The 19,968-nt window shown below is 44.9% G+C and overlaps 1 protein-coding gene across 1 annotated transcript in view; it reads right to left on the bottom strand.

Annotated features, from left to right (window-relative positions):
• LOC120381811 (zinc finger protein 850-like) overlaps positions 1-19,968 on the bottom strand; it is a gene marked incomplete at its 3' end in the record, with an annotated part of 70,289 nt that overhangs the window by 41,628 nt on the left and 8,693 nt on the right. The window lies entirely within an intron of this gene.

The following is a 19,968-nucleotide window of genomic DNA, read 5'->3' as shown; positions in this document are numbered from 1 at the left end:
CGATATAAAATTACCCGGGCCGCGTCTCCGCTCGGATTTTCCATGGCTGGCTTGATGTAAAACAACAGCTGTTCTTGCAGTAGAGACGTATCTCATGTATGAAGAGTCGCTGGGGGTGTCTAACAGGTTTACTCAGCCCTTCGCCGGTGGGTCGCATTTCTACTGTGGCTCCCACTGCAACGGGATGGGTAGATCACCAAGTTCCCCTTTGGGCATCGATTCCCTCATCCCCGTTTATTCTCGCGTTGCCGTGGGGTGGGCTGAACGTCAGTGATTTTTTTGTACCATTCTCGCACTTAAAATATATTGGAATTATAGCAAGTTCGGTGACGCCCAAAGACAGTCGGGCGTGTCGGAGGGATTCCCTCCTTTCCCATCATCCCAGCAGCGTTTCCTTCTGTCTCTGCTGGGTAGAGTTTATCTTCTTCACAAATCCCTTCACCTCCTGTAGACACTGTGTTCTGAGCTCTCCCTGCTTGGGAACCATGGGTCGATTTGTTTGATCCTAAATCAGACTCGTTAGTTTTAGAGGTGAAAGAGTCGCAGACCCAGAAGGAGAATGTCCAATGGATCATTCTTAGTTTAAACTCCACTTTTTGTCTATTGGCAAAGCCACTTCCTGTCTTTTTCCTTCTGAACTGGGATTGTTTTTGGATTGGAAAACTGGCTGTTTTTTTGCATGATGCTGATGTTAAAATTTTCCTAAGTAACATGACTCAGTATTTGTGAGACAACATGGAGTGAAGCAGGTTTCAAAGGATGAGAGGCGAAGCGGATGGGAGAATCTGTTGTCCTGATTTGGAGTCATCAGGTGTATCCTGCTCTGGAATTTAACTTTCTGTGACATCAAAATTGTCTTTCAGTTCTGTGAGAGGTGGGTTTCTCTCTCGCTCTCCGGAAGGTGTTTGGTTACATAACTGGATATTGGTTTTGTTTGATTGAATGTGACCGATTTACCGGGGACTTTGAGCAAAATGACCACTTGGTAAAATAGTCTCTCTTTATTTTTAATTATTATTATTTTTGTTTTGGCTATTATCCTACCCTGCCATGATGATGTGGAGAAAGTTCAAGTGCATGTCAATCAACCTGAGGGACTACTCCAAGCTATTGGCTCTGCTAACAAAGCGAAAGAGTTGGTGGTTATAAATCTCCACTCTGAAACTCTGATCAACAGCATGCTATAAACTGTTCATTGAGATCTGTTTAGACCAGTGGTCCCCAACCTTTTCCGTGGGGCGGGCGCTGGACAACAAGCCGCCGAGGACCGTGGCCGCTGGACAAACAGCCGCCGAAATGCCGCCGTGAAGCAGCGATGTCAAGAGGCGTCGCCACCGAAATCCCACCAAAATTCGGTGGGATTTCGGCGGTAGCGCTTCCTGACGTTCCCACGTCTAGGCGGCATTTCAGCGGCTGCTTGTCCGGTGGCCAGTAGGTGGGCGCACATGGTCCGCGTTGGGGACCCCTAGTTTAGACAGTTAAGCCTCGTCTGTGTTGAGGGGGTGAAGGAGAAGGAATTACCACACAAGAGTTCAGTCGAAGGAGGAAGCTTTGATTGGATGGGAGGTTGCAGTTTAAACACGAACAATCCTTTGGTTTCAGTATTGAAATAGCGACCGAGCTCAGCGTGGATTGCCCGGCCGGGGTGAAGTTCTCTGAGGTTTACAACTAAATGGACAAACAGCCTCCTTGGCGTCCCGTTTTAGGATTTATAAATTGGCTAAATTGTATTGGCTAAATTGGCAACACGATTGCCATGCACTAGCATTGTTAACGCACTGGGTTTGACCTTAACGTAGGCGTGTTCGCCCAGCGGTTAGTTTAGTCATGAATACGGTCGTTTCGTCTTAGTGATGCGTGTTCCTGATTTTGTTTTTTTTTTCATTTTAATAAAATGTACAAAAGGGGAAATCTGGAGCCGTTTCTTTCAATAAGCAACGTGGGCCGGAACGGCCGAAAATCAGGGTGGAGATCAGCGAGTCCACCTTGAATTTCCATCTCAATTAACCCTTTGGTTCTCACAGGGGAGCGGCCAAAGGGAGCATCTATCTCCGCTCCAGCTGTAACTGGAGGAGCTCTGGGCATCACAAGGGAAAATGAGCTACCCTTCCCAGGTTTTTGGGACTTGGGTGGGGTAGTGTGGATGAGTGAGGAGGGGTCAGTGAGGTGGGGAGTGTCTGTCAGTAGTGGCAGGTGACAGTGGCTTCTCTGCAGTCTCCATCATGGCTAGGCCCGGCCTGTGGCCCCGGCTGGTTGACTGTGCCTGGTCAGGCTCAGCTGGTGTTGAGGGTCTTATCTGAAGGGTTGTTAATGGAGGCGAAGAGCTTGTACGGCTCAGCGAATATGGTGCTGGTAAAGTAAATGAGTATGTGTTAATAGAGCATATCAGGGCATTTCTGAAAAAAGGCAGAGTTAAGGTTATGTGGACAACCTTAACTGTGCATTTGCTGGATTTCAAAAGTGTGGATTTTGCAGACGTTGAGGTTCTGAAAGGAACAACATCTCACCAGGCAAACTCAGCTAGGCATTGACCAAGTTTTTTGACCTTTAATTAGTAGAAGCAGGGGAGGTCCTGCGTGCCAACTGGATATTAACCAGCTATTAAGCCTACTGCAGGGCTAGATAGTTGGGAAGGAAACAGTGCAAATGCCCATCAGCAGAGGCTTACTTAAAACAAATACATCTGTGACAGGTTGGACCCCCCTTCTGGGACACCACCTGATGTACTGGGATTTCACTGAGCCTCTCTTGCTGCACCGGCCTGGGTTCCCTCTCCATTTTGCTGAAGTAAGCACGCTGGCCTCTAGCAGCACTCACACACAGGTAGGGCCGCACCCAGCTGCAAACACAGACTGAAGTCAGCTCGGCGTGAGAGGACTTCCCCAGTACTCCCCTTTTTGGGAGATACACCCAAAATAATGCTGTCTTGCGCTGCATAGAAAAATCTGCACAGCGCAAGCTCATAAAAATCCGCCCTCTTCCTCAATGTGGAGAGAGACGTGCACGACGTCTTCCCCCCCACCAGTTAGAAATTACATAAACTGGGTTTAATAATAAAATAAATGCATTAACTACAAAAGGTAGATTTCAAAGGATAGCAAAGAGAACAAAGCAGATTACCTTAGTCAATAAACAAAAGCCGGACACTGAGCATAACGGCATGGAGAGGACACTTATAAAGTTTGCAGACGATACCAAGCTGGGAGGGGTTGTAAGTGCTTTGGAGGATAGAATTAAAATTCAAAATGATCTGGACAAACTGGAGAAATGGTCTGAAGTCAATAGGATGAAGTTTAACAAAGACAAATGCAAAGTGCTCCATTTAGGAAGTTGCACACATACAGAATGGGAAATGAGTGTCTAGGAAGGAGTACGGCAGAAAGGGATCTGGGGGTCACAGAGGATCACAAGCTAAATAGGAGTCAACAGTGTGACGCTGTTGCAAAAGAAGTGAACGTCCTCCTGGGATGTATTAGCAGGAGTGTTGTAAGCAAGACACGAGAAGTAATCTTGATTAGGCCTCAACTGGAGGCGTGTGTCCAGTTCTGGGCCCCACATTTCAGGAAGGATGTGGACAAATTGGAGAGAGTTCAGAGACGAGCAACAAAAATGATTAAAGGTCTAGAAAACATGAGCTATGAGGGAAGATTGAAAACATTGGATTTGAAGAGACGACTGAGAGGGGACATGATCACAGTTTTCAAGTGCATAAAAGGTTGTTACAAGGAGGAAGGAGAAAAATTGTTCTTAACCTCTGAGGATAGGACAAGAAGCAATGGGCTTAAATTGCAGCAAGAGAGTGTGACGTTGCAGCTGATATGATTTTATAAAAAATTGCTAATGAGTGAATTTAATGTAACGGGAATATGCTTCATGCAAAAGGTCTTGTGTAAGTATCATTACAAAGCTTATTGTCTACTGAGTGTGATTATCCTGTTTGTACGAATGTATCACTCTCGTAGCTGAAACTAGGAATATGAAATATAACTCTGAGGGTCTGTTGTAATTATGCAAAGTGTGGGCCATTAATGGTGGTTTGGAATCTTGATGGCTCCCATTAACCGGGGAGATTGACGGGATGGCTGCGTTTGCGGGCAGGAGGAATGAAGGCTTGAGGGGGTCTAACAGTGACATGTGATCATGTCACCTGAACTGGAATCCATCTTTAACCTGGTGCTTTTCCAGGGAGGGGGGGTGGGAATCCAGAGGGACAAAGGATTCCCCCCTTGTGCAAGAGATAGATAAAGGGGGGGGACAGAACAGAGAGGAGCCATCATGAAGAATCCCCCAGCTCCCACCTGAGCTGGAACAAGGGCCGTACCAGGGGAAAGGATTGTGCCCAGGCCTGGAAAGTGTCCAGTCTGAGGAAAAAACTTACTGAAGCAGCTCTGAGGGTGGGATTATCTGTATTCAGTTTGATTAGACAGAGATTTGTGCATTTTATTTTATTTTGCTTGGTGACTTACTTTGTTCTGGGCTGTTACTACTTGGAACCACTTCAATCCTACTTTCTGTATTTAATAAAATCACTTCTTACTTATTAATTGACCCAGAGTATGTCTGAGTACCTGGGGGAGCAAACAGCCACGCGTCTCTCTGTCAGTGTTATAGAGGTGACCCATTGAGGAGTTTATCCTGCATAAGCTTTATACAGAGTAAAATGGATTGATTTGGGTTCAGACCCCGCTGGGAGTTGGGCATCTGAGTGCTAAGGACAAGCACACTCCTGTGAGCTGCTTTCAGGCAAACCTGCGGCGTTGGGACAGGTAATTCAGCCCCTGGGTCCGTGCTGGAGCAGACGGGCGTGTCTGGCTCAGCAGGACAGGGTGCTGGCATCCCGAGCTGGCAGGGAAAGCAGGGGGCAGAGTTAGTCTTGGCACATCGGGTGGCAGCCCCCAGGGGGGTTCCCGTGATCCAACCCATCCCAGGGAGGTTTAGGTTGGACATTAGGAAAAACTTCCTACCTGTCAGGGTGGTTAAGCACTGGAATAAATTGCCCAGGGAGGTTGTGGAATCTCCATCATTGGAGATTTTTAAGAGCAGGGATGGTCTAGATAATACTTCGTCCTGCCTTGAGTGCGGGGGGCTGGACTAGAGACCTCTCGAGCTCCCTTCCAGTTCTATGAGGTTATGATAACACACTAGACAGGTAGGATGCAAATTAGCAAATTCTCCCCCTGAGTGATAAACAGGCTGGCAGATTCTTAAGGCACAAGCTGCCTTGGCTGTCCCAGCTTTTCATACACGGGCTGAAAATCCTTCCGGCCTGGGACCGTCCCTTCCCAAAGGTCGGTCTTTGTTCCTCCGGCGTTTCCAGGTGTCTTGTTGTAGGGCGAGTGAGGCCCCCTCATGTTGTCATTGTCCCTCGTTGCTGGAAAGCTTTTTTTTTGCGGTGTCAAACAGTTCCCGTTGTGTAGCACTAGCTCCGAGAGGTTTCTATTACACACAGGTCCCGGGTGATCCTTAAGCTTGACGTGAAGGTGGCGATTTTGCAACAGAAGAGCTTCAGAAACAGACTCCAACGAGAGGCTGCTGAACTTGAATGAATATGCAAACTAGATGCCATTAACTTAGGTTGGAACAGAGACTGGGAGTGGCGCGGTCATTACACTAATTGAACCTATTTCCCCATATTAAAGTATCCTCACACCTTCGTGTCAACTGTCCGAAACGGGCCATCTTGATTATCACTTTTTCTCCCCTGCTGATAATAGCTTCTCTTAATTAATTAGCCTCTTCCAGTTGGTCTGGGTGCTTCCACCTTTTCATGTTCTCTGTATGTATAAATATCTCCTGTCTGTGTGTTCCATTCTGGGCATCCGAAGAAGTGGGTTGTCGCCCATGAAAGCTCATGCTGAAATAAATTTGTTAGTCTCTAAGGTGCCACAATCATAGAATCATAGAATCTCAGGGTTGGAAGGGACCTCAGGAGGTATCTAGTCCAACCCCCTGCTCAAAGCAGGACCAATCCCCAACTAAATCATCCCAGCCAGGGCTTTGTCAAGCCTGACCTTAAACACCTCTAAGGAAGGAGATTCCACCACCTCCCTAGGTAACCCATTCCAGTGCTTCACCACCCTACTAGTGAAAAAGTTTTTCCTAATGTCCAACCTAAACCTCCCCCTCTGCAACTTGAGACCATTACTCCTTGTTCTGTCATCTTCTACCACTGAGAACAGTCTAGATCCATCCTCTTTGGAACCCCCTTTCAGGTAATTGAAAGCAGCTATCAGATCCCCCCTCATTCTTCTCTTCTGCAGGCTAAACAATCCCAGTTCCCTCAGCCTCTCCTCATAAGTCATGTGCTCCAGTCCCCTAATCATTTTTGTTGCCCTCCGCTGGACTCTCTCCAATAGGTCCACATCCTTCTTGTAGTGTGGGGCCCAAAACTGGACACAGGACTCCAAATGAGGCCTCACCAGTGCTGAGTAGAGGGGAATGATCACATCCCTCGATCTGCTGGCAATGCCCCTACTTATACAGCCCAAAATGCCGTTAGCCTTCTTGGCAACAAGGGCACGCTGCTGACGCATATTCAGCTTTTCGTCCACCGTAACCCCTAGGTCCTTTTCTGCAGAACTGCGCCCAGCCATTCGGTCCCTAGTCTGTAGCAGTGCATGGGATTCTTCCGTCCTAAGTGCAGGACTCTGCACTTGTCCTTGTTGAACCTCATCAGGTTTCTTTTGGCCCAATCCTCTAATTTGTCTAGGTCCCTCTGTATCCTATCCCTACCCTCCAGCGTATCAACCACTCCTCCCAGTTTAGTGTCATCTGCAAACTTGCTAAGGGTGCAGTCCACACCATCCTCCAGATCGTTAATGAAGATATTGAATAAAACCGGCCCCAGCACCGACCCTTGGGGCACTCCACTTGATACGGCTGCCAACTAGACACGGAGCCATTGATCACTACCCGTTGAGCCCGACCATCTAGCCAGTTTTCTATCCACCTTACCGTCCATTCATCCAGCCCATACTTCTTTAACTTGCTGGCAAGAATACTGTGGGAGACTGTATCAAAAGCTTTGCTAAAGTCCAGAAATAGCACATCCACTGCTTTCCCCTCATCCACAGAGCTGGTTATCTCATCATAGAAGGCAATTAGGTTAGTCAGGCATGACTTGCCCTTGGTGAATCCATGCTGACTGTTCCTGATCACTTTCCCCTCCTTTAAGTGGTTCAGAATTGATTCCTTGAGGACCTGTTCCATGATTTTTCCAGGGACTGAGGTGAGACTGACTGGCCTGTAGTTCCCTGGATCTTCCTTCTTCCCTTTTTTAAAGATGGGCACTACATTAGCCTTTTTCCAGTCATCCGGGACCTCCCCCGATCGCCATGATTTTTCAAAGATAATGGCCAATGGCTCTGCAATCTCATCGGCCAACTCCTTTAGCACCCTCGGATGCAGCGCATCCGGCCCCATGGACTTGTGCTCATCCAGCTTTTCTAAATAGTCCCAAACTACTTCTTTCTCCACAGAGAGCTGGTCACCTCCTCCCCATACCGTGCTGCAGAGTGCAGCTGTCTGGGAGCTGACCTTGTCTGTGAAGACAGAGGCAAAAAAAGCATTGAGTACACTAGCTTTCTCCACATCCTCTGTCACTAGGTTCCCTCCCTCATTCAGCAAGGGGCCCACACTTTCCTTGACTTTCTTCCTGTTGCTAACATACCTGAAGAAACCCTTCTTGTTACTCCTAACATCTCCGGCTAGCTGCAACTCCAAGTGTGATTTGGCCTTCCTAATTTCACTCCTGCATGCCTGAGCAATACTTTTATACTCCTCCCTGGTCATTTGTCCAATCTTCCACTTCTTGTAAGCTGTTTCTTTGTGTTTAAGACGAGCAAGGATTTCACTGTTAAGCCAAGCTGGTCGCCTGCCATATTTACTTTTCTTCCTACACATCGGGATGGTTTGTTCCTGCAACCTCAAGTCCTTCTGTTCTTTTTCCTTAAGCTTGTGTGCATTTCTCCAGTCAGCCACTAACATTGTCTGGCCTCATCCAACCTAGCACCTATGAAATACAGAGACACGGTCCATATTCCCAGCTTCAGATACAAAAATGATACATGCAAATTGGATAAACACGTTCAGCAAATTGGAACCGTTCCAATGAGACCTCCCATGAGCCATCTTGCGTGAAGTTCATCTTGGTTACATAAGCATATTTCCAGGAAGACTATGGAATGGAACATCAGAACATCCCTCCTACCTTTTGTGTTATGTGTGGCAAGAGAAAGTGACCACCGGCTTCTGAGACGTACACAATTATCACCCACCTACACAACCGTAGAGTCATTTGCAGATGGATTAATAGCATCATGAAAATTGCCCTCTGTTATTTCTAAACACACATCCTGTAGCGGGTGGGATTTCTCCAGACCCTCCATCATCGGTAACATTTACCATTTTCTACCAGGATTGCAAATCGCTCTAAGGCTGGGTGGAATTTTTTTCCTCATAATGCTCCTAATTTCCAATGGGGGTATCTGGATCATACCGTCTCAAAGTCTGGTCTTTACCACATCAATAATCTGCAGCTGCAGTTGCCAGACCCACGGAAAATTACTCGTTTTGGGGGATTGTTCCCTTTCCTCTAAAACAGCGGTCCCCAACCTTGTCGTGGACCGTGGCGGCAGTCGAGCATCCGCCAAAATGCCGCCGAATTTCAGCGCCGACGCCTGTTGATGACCTCGCTTGTCAGGATTGGTCGAATTTTGGCTAGTAAAAAGGTGAAACTGCAAATGTTGGAACTGTTCAGTTTCATTATCTGCGCGGTTTGCAGCGTGCCACGGGCATGGCCCAACTCCCTTGCATCCTGTTCGTGATGCCATGTAGATTGCCCCAGACTCGCAGGGGCGAAAGAAAATGCAGGCCTGTTATTTACCAGGCTGCACGTGGCAACAGACTATATTGGTAAGGGATGCAAGGAGAATATGGGTCACGATGCAAACTGCAGACACACACACACAACTAAAGTTAATCAATTTAAAGTTTTATTGGGGATAATTACAAGGGGTAAGGGAGCAGCATATGATTAGCTAATAGAGTTAATGAAACTTAAAACACACAATGACTAAAATATCTACTAACAATATTTATAAACAAAGATGCAGCAGTTAGTAATAACCGATACTTACAAACACGAACCAACGCATAACGACCGGCAAAGGTAGAAACTCTGTTTGAAACACGTGAGCTGAGAGAGAGGCTTCGAGGGGATCAGGCTCGGTTACGGGTGTACACAGAAAAACGAATCCTGTGTATCCTTTCTCCTCTCTCTGCCTGCACATGGCAGACAGGCCTAAAGTACCAACTATGACATCATAGAAGTGTCATAGGGGCCGGGGCCCAAAACCTGTTTGTGTTCGTTTCTGATTGGAACAAGCAAAGTTTACACCAAGTAGGGGAGCAGGTGCCTTAAAGTCTGGCTTCGCCCCCAAAAGGTGAGGAAATGCATATTGTTTTAGAATGCGTTCAACACTGAATGACAAAAGAAGAGGCCAGGGCAATACCGGTATGGGCGAGTTTTACAGGATGCAGACAGGAACTCATCTCAACATGCCCCCGTGCCCTGGCCGAAATAGGCCGAAAACCTAAACTTCTGAGTCCGACTCCTCATCCCCACCTACGAGGGGATGCGCTTCGGGGGTGGAAGTGATGTAGGCTGAGGCAACAAACTTGTGAATGCAGGCTTTAATGAAGGCACATCCGAGACAGAGAAGAGCAAGCCCAACCAGAAGGGACACAAACAGGGATTGGAAATAGGATTTGTAGGGCGCAAGGCCAAGCCAATCGAGCCATGACCAAAACTGGAAGGACTCTCGTGACTCTCTGACAGTAGAGCTCAACGTTTGCAGGTCTTTAACAATTGAGGACAAATTAGGAGAAATAGAAGGCAAAGAAACGCAGCATTTATCAGCAAAGTCGGGATATACTTCAGCAAATTTAGTACAAAATGAGGAAGATTGTAACAAATATTGAATCATTAATCTATTTTGAATACTATACTGAACAAGGGAATTTAACTGCTGATTAATTAAGAAGAGGCCCTTGCCCGTAGTATTAGCAAGCATTTCAATAGCAAGGGATTGAAACAGCACTTGATCACGTAACATTATATAACCAACAGGGTTAAAACTAACAATAGAGGAGGCGAGGGAGGAAGCTGCTGTTTGCAAAGGAGTCCAAAAAGAGTGGGTACTACGATGGTGTCGGTGGCCAGATGGCAAGGTATAAATACCTCCGCCCTGTAGATACAGGGTGCCAATGGTGCATATACCCCGGGGGTTGGGAGGAAGCACAGCAAATGCAACATTACCGCAAATCCAAAAATGACTGTGTCTTAAGGAAGAAACTGTGATATGGCTCCACCCATTATTGGTTACAGAATAAAAGCTGGATGCACGATTGATACATGCAGCCTCAGCATGATGCATATGCTGGGCATGAAACAGATAAGTATGTGTTATGGAGGTATAGAAGGTTCCAAAAAAATATTATAATTAAGACGATAAGAACAATTAATGGGAGGGGGGGTAGGTAAAATTAAGCGTGGGTTTAGTTAGGGAGGTATTAGCACAAGAGAAACTCCACATAGAACAATTAGAATAAGTACCAACCCAAGTAGGGGCTGGGGTTAAACTATTACCAACAAAAACCCAACAATGAGATGCTGGAACTCTAATACTCTCAATTAAAGGAAAGCTATGATCACTTCGACCTGAAGCATTAAGAACTGGAAACACATAAGAATTAAATTGTGAAGAACAATTATTCCAAACACTAGAAGCAGCCCACTGCACATAGGGGGAAGAACAATTTACACTAGATATATTAAATGAAGAAAAATTATAAACTATTGGTACAAACTGAAAGGGTAATGGATATTTAGATGAGAACTGAGTGGAGCAAACAAGACAATCTTCTGGACTCAGCGCTGACAGGGACTGGTTTCCGCTGACCTCCTGCACCCAGCAGGCGGCGAACCAAGTTTGTAGTCCACCCTCTCCTAAGGGCTCCGTGGGCAAAGATGTTGTGAGGGAGAGCAGGATAACAACTACAAACCAACTATAAAATTAAACCAGAATAAATTTTAAATACAGATACATGCAAATACTTTGAGGGTATGTGAGGGTATACTTTTATGATGCTTTGTTATGTTTGGGAGCCAAAGGTGGAAACCTGTTGAAATTGTTTGGTTAGCTTTATGCATAAATTGTTATTTTAAAACATTTTGGTTATGACATTCTTATAACTATAATTAAAAGTGCAAACTATAAAAAGCCCAAACAAGAAATTGACATTTGTTAATATTATCTTTACCTTAATGTTGAGGTTTCCCCTTACATTTTTTTTTGAATAACAAATAAAAAAAAAACAAAACTGTGATTGATAAAAGAGAATTCCTTTGTTTGCAATTGCATTATTTGTTGAGGCAGAAATATATGTACATATATTTGTAACTGAAACCTTTTTGAACTTTGCACAAAAAATTGGTGTTAATATACTATGATTACACCCCAACCATGATTTTAAAATAGTGTGGTACCACATCATATATATATATATTTAAAAGGGTATAAAATTGACTTTTGTTGCAACAAAATAAAAATAATTTGTAAAAAAAAAATAGTCACGTGACACACACAACATAGACACGACACACACATGACATACAGGACAAACTTACAATTAAAAACAAATGGCGCCAAAATTCTATTCATATTTATACAAAATAACACAACCAAAAATAAAAAGTAAAAGGGTTAAACATTTGAATAAACAAATTATTACCTTATTTAAAACCTGTAGCATAAATTTGATAAAAATATATTAGTATTTGCCAAATGTATTGTATTAATTCGATAACAAGGAATTTTGCATTACTTTATATTTAACATTATTTTAAAACTCTGTTATATGGAAATAAGAAAAGCCCATGTTTCAAATATTAGTTAGTGGTTAGGATAAGAAGCAGAGAGTGCACTTCTGTTGCTTGGCAACCATATCTTCAAGAAAGTTAGGAATAATTCCAGCTGTTGCATTCCTGAAGGGTTAAAATAATTAATTTACTGGATTTAAAGTTTTTACCTTGTTTTCTTTTTGTTTCTTGTTTTGTTCTGTTTTCAATTGCTTTATTTTTTGGAGGTTTCTGTAAAAACTATAGCTTTTAACTTTTAAAACAAAAAGAGAGAGCCGAAGTGAGGAGAGGTGGAGGGGGGGAATGGGGGGGCGTGAAGAGCAACCTAGGAAGGTAGCGCGACCTGAGCCAAGAAAGATTAACTCCATCAAGGTTAGTTATCGCAATAGGCAAAGCTTCTGCTAGTTTTAGATTCAGTAAATTCTGGGGCTGTTGGCAGAGCTGGATACAGAGGAGTTTTAGGAGCTTCATATGGGGGTGGCAAAATTTTCTGAGAGGGACTGGGGGGGGTAGTGATGGGCTCTACCTTTTCTGTCTTCTCATTATCATCTTTAGGAGAGCCTGGGGCTGCCTGTTTAGCTGCAAACATTGTGCCCCCGTGGAGGACAGAGCACAGATCAAGGGCCTTGCATATCATGCTAAACAGGACGGTGGAAACGTCCTCAGAGTATCTGCCAGGGTTAAAGGCACAGTATAGCCTTTTAGAGTTTTGCCCGAGCCAAGGGAACAAATCCATTCTATTTTTGGATTGGTCGAATTTTGGCTAGTAAAAAGGTGAAACTGCAAATGTCGGAACTGTTCAGTTTCATTATCTGCGCGGTCTGCAGCATGCCACGGGCATGGCCCAACTTCCTTGCATCCTGTTCGTGACGCCATGTGGATTGCCACGTACACGCAGGGGCGAAAGAAAATGCAGGCCTGTTATTTACCAGGCTGCACGTGGCAACAGACTATATTGGTAAGGGATGCAAGGAGAGTGTGGGTCACGATGCAAACTGCAGACACACACACACACACACTAAACTTAATCAATTTAAAAGTTTTATTGGGGATAATTACAAGGGGTAAGGGAGCAGCGTATGATTAGCTAATAGAGTTAATGAAACTTAAAACACACAATGACTAAAATATCTACTAACAATATTTATAAACAAAGATGCAGCAGTTAGTAATAACCGATACTTACAAACACGAGCCAACACATAACGACCGGCAAAGGTAGAAACTCTATTTGAAACACGTGAGCTGAGAGAGAGGCTTCGAGGGGATCAGGCTCGGTTACGGGTGTACACAGAAAAACGAATCCTGTGTATCCTTTCTCCTCTCCCTGCCCTGCACATGGCAGACAGGCCTAAAGTACCAACTATGACATCATAGAAGTGTCATAGGGGCCGGGGCCCAAAACCTGTTTGTGTTCGTTTCTGATTGGCACAAGCAAAGTTTACACCAAGTAGGGGAGCAGGTGCCTTAAAGTCTGGCTTCTCCCCCAAAAGGTGAGGAAATGCATATTGGTATAGAATGCATTCAACACTGAATGACAAAAGAAGAGGCCAGGGCAATACTGGTATGGGCGAGTTTTACAGGATGCAGACAGGAACTCATCTCAACATGCCCCCGTGCCCTGGCCGAAATAGTTAGGCCGAAAACCTAAACTTCTGAGTCCGACTCCTCATCCCCACCTACGAGGGGATGCGCTTCGGGGGTGGAAGCGATATAGGCCAAGGCAACAAACTTGTGAATGCAGGCTTTAATGAAGGCACATCCGAGACAGAGAAGAGCGAGCCCAACCAGAAGGGACACAAACAGGGATTGGAAATAGGATTTGTAGGGCGCAAGGCCAAGCCAATCGAGCCATGACCAAAACTGGAAGGACTCTCGTGACTCTCTGACAGTAGAGCTCAACGTTTGCAGGTCTTTAACAATTGAGGACAAATTAGGAGAAATAGAAGGCAAAGAAACGCAGCATTTATCAGCAAAGTCGGGATATACTTCAGCAAATTTAGTACAAAATGAGGAAGATTGTAACAAATATTGAATCATTAATCTATTTTGAATACTATACTGAACAAGGGAATTTAACTGCTGATTAATTAAGAAGAGGCCCTTGCCCATAGTATTAGCAAGTATTTCAATAGCAAGGGATTGAAACAGCACTTGATCACGTAACATCATATAACCAACAGGGTTAAAACTAACAATAGAGGAGGCGAGGGAGGAAGCTGCTGTTTGCAAAGGAGTCCAAAAAGAGTGGGTACTACGATGGTGTCGGTGGCCAGATGGCAAGGTATAAATACCTCCGCCCTGTAGATACAGGGTGCCAATGGTGCATATACCCCGGGGGTTGGGAGGAAGCACAGCAAATGCAACATTACCGCAAATCCAAAAATGACTGTGTCTTAAGGAAGAAACTGTGATATGGCTCCACCCATTATTGGTTACAGAATAAAAGCTGGATGCACGATTGATACATGCAGCCTCAGCATGATGCATATGCTGGGCATGAAACAGATACGTATGTGTTATGGAGGTATAGAAGGTTCCAAAAAAATATTATAATTAAGACGATAAGAACAATTAATGGGAGGGGGGGGTAGGTAAAATTAAGAGTGGGTTTAGTTAGGGAGGTATTAGCACAAGAGAAACTCCACATAGAACAATTAGAATAAGTACCAACCCAAGTAGGGGCTGGGGTTAAACTATTACCAACAAAAACCCAACAATGAGATGCTGGAACTCTAATACTCTCAATTAAAGGAAAGCTATGATCACCTCGACCTGAAGCATTAAGAACTGGAAACACATAAGAATTAAATTGTGAAGAACAATTATTACAAACACTAAAAGCAGCCCACTGCACATAGGGGGAAGAACAATTTACACTAGATATATTAAATGAAGAAAAATTATAAACTATTGGTACAAACTGAAAGGGTAATGGATATTTAGATGAGAACTGAGTGGAGCAAACAAGACAATCTTCTGGACTCAGCGCTGACAGGGACTGGTTTCCGCTGACCTCCTGCACCCAGCAGGCGGCGAACCAAGTTTGTAGTCCACCCTCTCCTAAGGGCTCCGTGGGCAAAGATGTTGTGAGGGAGAGCAGGATAACAAATACAAACCAACTATAAAATTAAACCAAAATAAATTTTAAATACAGATACATGCAAATACTTTGAGGGTATGTGAGGGTATACTTTTATGATGCTTTGTTATGTTTGGGAGCCAAAGGTGGAAACCTGTTGAAATTGTTTGGTTAGCTTTATGCATAAATTGTTATTTTAAAACATTTTGGTTATGACATTCTTATAACTATAATTAAAAGTGCAAACTATAAAAAGCCCAAACAAGAAATTGACATTTGTTAATATTATCTTTACCTTAATGTTGAGGTTTCCCCTTACATTTTTTTTTGAATAACAAATTAAAAAAAATTAAAAAACAAAACTGTGATTGATAAAAGAGAATTCCTTTGTTTGCAATTGCATTATTTGTTGAGGCAGAAATATATGTACATATATTTGTAACTGAAACCTTTTTGAACTTTGCACAAAAAATTGGTGTTAATATACTATGATTACACCCCAACCATGATTTTAAAATAGTGTGGTACCACATCATATATATATATATTTAAAAGGGTATAAAATTGACTTTTGTTGCAACAAAATAAAAATAATTTGTAAAAAAAAAATAGTCACGTGACACACACAACATAGACACGACACACACATGACATACAGGACAAACTTACAATTAAAAACAAATGGCGCCAAAATTCTATTCATATTTATACAAAATAACACAACCAAAAATAAAAAGTAAAAGGGTTAAACATTTGAATAAACAAATTATTACCTTATTTAAAACCTGTAGCATAAATTTGATAAAAATATATTAGTATTTGCCAAATGTATTGTATTAATTCGATAACAAGGAATTTTGCATTACTTTATATTTAACATTATTTTAAAACTCTGTTATATGGAAATAAGAAAAGCCCATGTTTCAAATATTAGTTAGTGGTTAGGATAAGAAGCAGAGAGTGCACTTCTGTTGCTTGGCAACCATATCTTCAAGAAAGTTAGGAATAATTCCAGCTGTTGCATTCCTGGAGGGTTAAAATAATTAATTTACTGGATTTAAAGTTTTTGCCTTGTTTTCTTTTTGTTTCTTGTTTTGTTCTGTTTTCAATTGCTTTATTTTTTGGAGGTTTCTGTAAAAACTATAGCTTTTAACTTTTAAAACAAAAAGAGAGAGCCGAAGTGAGGAGAGGCGGAGGAGGGGAAGGGGGGGGTGAAGAGCAACCTAGGAAGGTAGCGCGACCTGAGCCAAGAAAGATTAACTCCATCAAGGTTAGTTATCGCAATAGGCAAAGCTTCTGCTAGTTTTAGATTCAGTAAATTCTGGGGCTGTTGGCAGAGCTGGATACAGAGGAGTTTTAGGAGCTTCATATGGGGGTGGCAAAATTTTCTGAGAGGGACTTGGTGGGGGTGATGGGCTCTACCTTTCTGTCTTCTCATTATCATCTTTAGGAGAGCCTGGGGCTGCCTGTTTAGCTGCAAACATTGTGCCCCCGTGGAGGACAGAGCACAGATCAAGGGCCTTGCATATCATGCTAAACAGGACAGTGGAAACGTCCTCAGAGTATCTGCCAGGGTTAAAGGCACAGTATAGCCTTTTAGAGTTTTGCCCGAGCCAAGGGAACAGATCCATTCTATTTTTGGATTGGTCGAATTTTGGCTAGTAAAAAGGTGAAACTGCAAATGTTGGAACTGTTCAGTTTCATTATCTGCGCAGTCTGCAGCATGCCACGGGCATGGCCCAACTCCCTTGCATCCTGTTCGTGACGCCATGTAGATTGCCACAGACTCGCAGGGGCGAAAGAAAATGCAGGCCTGTTATTTACCAGGCTGCACGTGGCAACAGACTATATTGGTAAGGGATGCAAGGAGAATATGGGTCACGATGCAAACTGCAGACACACACACACAACTAAAGTTAATCAATTTAAAGTTTTATTGGGGATAATTACAAGGGGTAAGGGAGCAGCATATGATTAGCTAATAGAGTTAATGAAACTTAAAACACACAATGACTAAAATATCTACTAACAATATTTATAAACAAAGATGCAGCAGTTAGTAATAACCGATACTTACAAACACGAACCAACGCATAACGACCGGCAAAGGTAGAAACTCTGTTTGATACACGTGAGCTGAGAGAGAGGCTTCGAGGGGATCAGGCTCGGTTACGGGTGTACACAGGATACACAGGATTTGTTTTTCTTTCTCCTCTCCCTGCCCTGCACATGGCAGACAGGCCTAAAGTACCAACTATGACATCATAGAAGTGTCATAGGGGCCAGGGCTCAAAACCTGTTTGTGTTCGTTTCTGATTGGAACAAGCAAAGTTTACACCAAGTAGGGGAGCAGGTGCCTTAAAGTCTGGCTTCGCCCCCAAAAGGTGAGGAAATGCATATTGTTTTAGAATGCGTTCAACACTGAATGACAAAAGAAGAGGCCAGGGCAATACCGGTATGGGCAAGTTTTACAGGATGCAGACAGGAACTCATCTCAACACCCGCTACAAAGTGTGGCGTGAGAACTGTTAAACATCTGCTCTTGAAATCTGGGTTGGGGCGGATTAACCACACACGCGCGCAAGGTCGATCGAAGGAGGAAGCTTTCATCGGCTTCGAGGGTGTCGTTGAAACACGAACCACCATGTGGTTTCCGTACTGAAATATTGAACGAGCTCAGCGGGGATTGCCCGGCCTGGGTGAAGTCCTCTGATAGGTTTACAGCTGAATGGACAGCTGGCGTCCCGTTTTAGCATTTCTAAGGGTTGCTGAGCGCTTGTATGAATCTAATAATCTGACTAAATTGATAACATGATTCCAGGGCAATAGTATTGATAACGCATTGATTGACTGATTTTGACCCTGTGTTCACCACAGTAAGTCAAGTTATCTATGCAGTAATTTAGTCTTCGTCATGTGTGTCTGATTTTTTGGAATTTTTTTTTTCCAATTTAATAAAATGTCTACAGGGAATCTGGTGTCGTCTTTTTTTTTTTTCAATAAGCAACATGGGCCAGAACTATAGAAAATCAGGGTGGAGATCAGCGAGTTGACCTTGAAGCAGTAGCTAAATTAACCCTTTGGTTCTCACAGGGGAGCTCTGGGCATCACAAGGGACAACGGGCTCCCCCTCCCAGGTTTTGGGGAATTGGGTGGGGGTAGAGTGGATGGCTGAGATGGGATCGCTGAGGTGGGGAGTGTCTCTGAGTAGTGGCAGGTGATGAATTCTTGTGCTGCCGTCTCCGTCACGGCTAGGGCCAGCCCGTGCCCCACCCCGGCTGCCTATCCCTGGTCAGGCCCAGCTGATGGGGCTTATTTGAAGGGTCGTTAATGGGGGTGAAGAGCCTGTACGGTTCAGCGAATGTGCCGGCAAAGTGAATGCCTGGGTGTTAACGGGGCATTGCTGGAAAAGGGCAGAGTTAAGGTTGGGTGGGCAACCTTAATGGTGCATGAGCTGGTTTACAAAAGTTTTGAATTTTGCCAACATCGAGGTTCCCTTTCTGGCCTTTGTCTCTTTCCTGGGACAGGAGGCCACCTGATGTCTTTGTTCACCTTTAGCCATCCCCTTGCAGGGAGGAAGGGCCCCAGCCCTTTGTTGCCAGGAGACAGAGTGTCGGCCATTTATGCACGCTGGAGACTTAAGAAAAGCATAGGGGAAACTGAGGCACCCACACGGTATTCAGAGGAAACATTAAGAACAGTACCACTTCGTCACAAATGGACATTGGGAAAGTGGGCGGATCCACCATAACGCTAACCCCGGAGGATTCTCTGCAGCTTGAGGTCTTTAAATCATGATTTGAGGACTTCAGTAACTCAGACATAGGTCAGGGGTTTGTTACAAGAGTGGGCGGGTGAGATTCTGTGGCCTGCGTTGTGCAGGAGGTTGGACTAGATGAGCATAATGGTCCCTTCTGACCTTAAAGTCTGCGAGGTGGTTCCCGTTAATGGGCGATCAGCACGTCTGGCTACGCCGGTGTGGTACCTGACAGGTGCTCAGAACGTATTTCAGTAACATCCAGCTAGCAAAACTTCCCAACTTCCCACACAATCCAACAGGCTGTTAGTGTGCCACAGATCCCGACTTTTAAAACGATATCTCGCACGGCCCACTTCGGTGCAAAACAGGGCATAATTATATGACAGTGGGGGGGGGGGTTCCAGGGTGCCGCTCTGTGGCCGTGTGATTTCGCTTGTGAGTTTTACACAGAAAAACCATTTCCTTGGCACGGAGCCGCGAGCAGTAAATCCTGTTGCAAGGGAGCAGGGCGTGGGGAGGATTGAGCTGGTAATATTGCGGGGGAGTTTTACTGGGACTGTCTGCGTGGGTGCTGGATGGCGGTGGGATATCAGGAGGTGACTTCACTTGAGTGATGATACGTGAGCCTGTAACCTGAACTCAGGAGGGGTTTGTGGCCAGGTGACACCTTCTGCCCGGGAAACTGGACAACGACTGGAGGAGCCGGGGGGGGGGTGCGGCTGTGTGACACAGCTGGAGGGAGCATCAGTTTGGCTGGGGAAACAGAGGAGGCCCAGACGGGTCTGGGCTCCCTACCCCCAAAGATGGACCTGACTGAGACGTCCTGTTTCCTGCACCTACCTACAAGCACAGGCACCGACTTCTGCTCCCGCCGGTGGGAGCTCAACCCCCTGCTGCCCCGCCCTGACTCCACCCCTTCCATTAGGCCCCGCCCCATTCCAGCCCCTTCCCCAAATCCACCCCTATTCTGACTCCATCCCCAAATCCCACGTTCCTGCTCCTCCCCCCGGAGCGGCCGGGCAGGACGCGCTCAGAGGTAGGCGGAGGAGCGAGGATGCTGCATGCTCGGGGGGGAGGAGAAGGGGCAGGCGGGGGAGCTTGGCTGCCGGTGGGTGTGACGAACCCACAGTGTCGGCACCTAGCCTACAAGCTCGGCCTTGGACCGTGTTCCTGTCAGCCGATAAACCTGTTTTCCCGGCTGGCTGA

The sequence above is a fragment of the Mauremys reevesii genome, linkage group 14, assembly GCF_016161935.1.
Source record: "Mauremys reevesii isolate NIE-2019 linkage group 14, ASM1616193v1, whole genome shotgun sequence".
NCBI classification, from domain to species: Eukaryota; Metazoa; Chordata; order Testudines; family Geoemydidae; genus Mauremys; species Mauremys reevesii.
The sequence above is the reverse complement of the archived record's forward strand: the minus strand, read 5'-3'. Positions and strand labels throughout refer to the sequence as shown.